Raw genomic sequence first — 4,900 nt, 5'->3', positions numbered from 1 at the left:
ATAACTCGGCTTTCGGCTGAAATTTACATCTCCTGTCATTCAACCTATTTTGTAGGGAGCTGGTTGAGAACAAAACACCCCACCCCTCTCTCTCTCTCTTTCTCACACACATACACACACACATAGAGAGATGCATTATGCTGTGTGTGTCTTCTTTTCTCTTGTTCAGCAAGCTGGGGGTTAGTGGGAAAAGTTACCCTCCCTCCCACCTTATAGGAGGGCCAGGCAGAGACCAGCCTTGGCCTCTTTTGTGGAGAAGGGTAATTAAAAGGTATAAAAGGTCTCATTGAGTATGCAGCGGGCTCTTTTGCAAGGCTGAGGGCCTATTGAGACGCCTGGGAATGCAGCGCAGAAGGGTTAAATGTGCCTCTTTGCCTGCTTCCCACCCACCCACCCCAGAAGCCCCCTTCTCATTGACAGGGTGAGATGGACTCTCATGCTCAATGGTGTTGTAAATTCAATCGCCTGCCTTCACAATGCCTACCTCATAAAGGAGAATAATTCAGCCCTGTTCCTTTTTCTTCTTCTCTCACTCTCTCTGTCATCCCTCTTACCCCCCCCCCCCCCCCCCCCCCCCCCCCCCATCGCCCGCCCACCCTGTTCCTCCCACTTCATCCATGGTACAGCAAGGAGGGAAAAGAATGGAGGAAAAGGCAATTTTGCCACCCATTAGGACATGGGCACACACAGCAAACATATGAATCCCGGCCAAAGGGAAAGCGATTGCAACAAGGCCTGGCAGCTGCAGAGAAATGAGCGGTTTGGAAATTGGCCTTGGTGGGAAAATCTACAAGATGGAGAAGGGAGGGAAGAGGCAGATCTATGCAGGGAGGTGTGTTGTGGGTGGCTGCTTCAGGTAGCAGTAGCGCTAGCAGTAGCACCACCAACAACAATATAATTACTGATGCTACTCTGGATCCAGTGGTGATGGATGACCTGGGAGCAGTTCCAACACAACTGATTGAAATCGCCACAGATAGGAGCAAAGTCGCAATTACAACAAGCTCTATGTGGCTTAGGTCCAGGCTATCTGGCAGACTGTATCTCCCCTTGTCCTGGCCCTGAGATTTTCAAGAGACGTTCTTCTCACAGTCCCATCCCCTTCACAGTCAGAGTTGGAGGGGACATGGCAGCTTTGAAGGCCAATGCAATTCCAGGCTGCATTAATGGAGGTATAGAGTCTAATCAAGGGAAGTAATAGTGCAACTCTATTCTGCTTTTGTCAGGCCTCACCTGGAATACTGCATCCAGTTCTGGGCACCACAATTCAAAAAGGATGTTGAGAAGCTGGAGCATGTCCAAAGGAGGGCCAACAACATGGTGAAGGGTCTGGAAATCATGCCTTATGAGGAACGCTTTAGGGAGCTGGGTATGTCCTGCCTGGAGAAGAGAAGGTTAAGAGGGGACATGATAGCCCTGTTTATGTATTTGAAGAGATGTCATATGAGGCTGGAGCAAGCTTGTTTTCTGCTGCTTCAGATAACAGGACAAGGAGCAATGGATGCAAGCTACAGGAAAAGAGATTCCACCTAAACATTAGGAAGAGCTTCCTGACAGTGGGAGCTGTCTAATAGTGGAACATATTCTCTAATTAATATCTTAAGATTAATTCTTCTTGCACCAGGCTCTACTTTTCTTACCATTTCCACTTTGGAAGCCCTCCTTCACTATCATCCCAGTGCTGAGGCTGCCCCATAGCACAAGACCGTTTTCAGTTGTTAACAGAAAGGAAGCAAGGAGGGAACTATACTTGTCTCCTTAGGGAAAGAGTTCCCAAGACTGGGAGCAGCCACCAAACAAGCCTGAGAGGGTTGTTTGGACAAAGAGAAGGGCCTCTCCAAATGATCTTAAAGCTCTAATGGGCTTATAAAGCCCATTAGAGCTCATTTGGGGCCCTGCCACTGGAAAGTCTCCCTCTAGTTACCACCCACTTTACCTTGGGCTTCAAAGAAGACCTCAACACTCATGGAGACTGGTATGAGACGCTCCTTTAGGTGCATTTGTCCGAAGCTAGAGCTCAAGGGATAAAAGACACACTCCAATACTTTGAATTGTTCTTCAGAACAGACCAGAAGCCTGTGTTCCACTGATATGAACTGACTAACAAATACATTTTGAAACATTGCGTTTCTGAATAGTCTTCAAAAGGCAGATCTGCATGGGATACATTACCAGTCTTAGAGCATGGGAAACTGTGATAGGCAACCCTTTCGGATTTAGAAGCAAGGGCTGTCTTGAATATTTTCAGTCTGCAATGTGGAATATTAATTACCTTTAAAGACCTGTCCAGAAATACAACAAAGTTCAAGTCTCATTGGTATCACGAAACCCAGATTTAAAAGGCACTACCAAGTTCAGCTGCCTGGGTTTTTATAGCTAGAAAGCATATGGATTGGAAGAAAATGTCACTTTTGTCTTTCAGCTAATCTTATGTAACGTTTGGCAGAGGGAGAGGAAGCTGACATATATCTGTAGCAGAAAGTAGCATATGCTTTCTGTTTTGACTCTACAGATTAATCAGGACAAACAATTTAAATCTGCAATTAAACTATTTGCAATGACTGTTCCACCAATTTGCCCCTCTCTACTAATACTAAAACCTAGTACCCTCTATTGAAGCTAAATTGTAGCAGATTACTTCAGAGAAGGCACAGAAGTGGATGTCTTCAAATGGGGTCTGGGCTGCTTCCTTTTGGGCACGCTTTCGCTGGAGATCCTGCATTGAGCAGAAGGTTGGGTTTGGTGGCCCATGAGTCCCCTTCCAATGCTATGATTCTATGACTCTCTAAACTGCATCTCTACATCTTGGATGCTTCCCATGTTGTCATCAACAACAGTAAGTTAGAACTATGTACATAATTAATAAAATCACTAAGCAGGGTGAAGTAACAGGGTAGTTGTCCATGTTTGGTGAAAGTCCAGGGAAGTGAGTAAGTGTTGGGACCTGCAATAGTAAAGATAATTATGGCTTTTGTCATACCTTGTGGAGGAAGGTTGCTTGAACTGACGGCCACAACTTTTCTGTGGTGAGTATATGCCACAAGTAAGGTCCAAAGTTTGTGATCATGCCACTCTATGGAGACAGTGCAGTTCAAGGGGCGGCAGGTCGTGATTTGCTTAAAATGATCATTTGTAAATAGCTCATGAGACATGACTACATAGAGCCAGAACTCTGGCAGGCAATAACCTTCCACTTTTTGAATGTAATGTTCTGGGGAAATGTATCTCTTAGGTACTAGGAGGGCATGCATTGTGGTCTAAAGAAACTAGACACACACACACTGTTGCTAATGGGGAAGACCTCATGCAAGTGAAATCAGTGAACAGTAGATTTGGAATACATAAAATAGACACATAAAATGAAAGGACTTCACACAACACCTAATTAAGGTATAAAATTTACCACTGTTGGCTAAGATTGCTTTAAAGAGGAATTAGACAAGTTCATGTGGAACAGACAACTACCCCGAACAACTGCATGGAACATCTATTTTTGAATTGTGCTCTGCAAGTGGGGACTTCCAGGAAACATCTGACTGGTCAATTAGATTTGGGATTAAATTGTGAGGTAGACAACTGTGGTCCTCCAGACATTTTTTACTTTAATGATTCCTTTTCATTGGATATGCTGGCTAGAGCCAATGGGAACTGTAGGTCAGTTGGACAATTGGCCATCCCTGCACTGGGTGAATCTTTGGGACCTTTCTTGGACTCATCTTCAGCCACTGACTGAGCCTTTGAATCTCAATCCACCATCCTAAACTGATTAGTCTGACTGACCAGTGGAGGATGGGTGGTGTTCCAGATGTTACCATCAGGGGCTAGCCTGAAGAAGAAGAGCCCTCCCTCCCTAACTGTCATCATTCGGCCTCTGGAGGAGAGAGAGGCTGGCTCAGTACCCTCAGGGGCTAGCCTGAGAAAAAAAGAGCCCCTCCCTCCCTAACTGTCATCGTTCGGCTCTGAGGGAAGAGAGAAGGCTGGCTCAGTACCATCAGGGGCTAGCCTGAAGAAAGAGGCCCCTCCCTCCCTAACTGTCATCGTTCGGCCTCTGAGGGAGAGAGAAGGCTGGCTCAGTACCATCAGGGGCTGGCCTGAAGACAGAGGCCCCTCCCTCCCTAACTGCTCGCCCGCCCGCTTTCCACCTGGGCAGGAGCGGCCCAGAGAGACTCTTCCTTGCCGCCGGAGCGGCATTTCTCCAGGAGGAGGGGCTGGTGAGAGCGGCCTCCATAAAGCCGGCTCGCCGGCTCCCCCGAAGACGCCGCCGCCTGCCCGTTTTCCACCTGGGCAGGAGCGGCCCAGAGGACTCTGCTTTTCATTTTGTTTTGTAAACCGCCGTGATCATAGGAACGGCGGTATATAAATAAAATTTCAATCAATCAATCAATCCATGATCATTCTGGTGGGACTGATGGGGCCTGGGAGGCTACATGTCTCCTGCCATTCACAGCAATTGCTGGATTTTTGTTATTAACTGGCATCAAGTCAACTTCAACTTATGACAGCCCCATGGACAGTGAAGAAAGTGGCTAAGAAGAAAATCAACTCATTCCAACTGTGGTGTTGGAGAAGAGTGCTTAGGATACCACAGACAGTGGAAGACACTCACTTGGAGTGTGGTAGAGTCTCTTTCGTTGGAGGTTTTTAAACAGAGGCTAGATGGCCATCTGTGGGGGGTGCTTTGATTGTGAGTTCCTGCATGGCAGAATGGGGTTGGACTGGATGGCCCTTGGGGGTCATTTATTTATTTATTTATTTGGCGTATTTATATCCCATGCTTCAGCCAAAAGGCTCTCAGAGCGGCTTACAAATTGGTTATTAGACATTTCCCTGCCCTCAGGCTTACCATCTAAAAAGACAAGACACAAAAGGAGAAAGGAATGGCAGTGGGGAAGGCGTTCAA

Source organism: Sceloporus undulatus, chromosome 7, assembly GCF_019175285.1.
Source record: "Sceloporus undulatus isolate JIND9_A2432 ecotype Alabama chromosome 7, SceUnd_v1.1, whole genome shotgun sequence".
NCBI lineage: Eukaryota > Metazoa > Chordata > Lepidosauria > Squamata > Phrynosomatidae > Sceloporus > Sceloporus undulatus.
The sequence above is the reverse complement of the archived record's forward strand: the minus strand, read 5'-3'. Positions refer to the sequence as shown.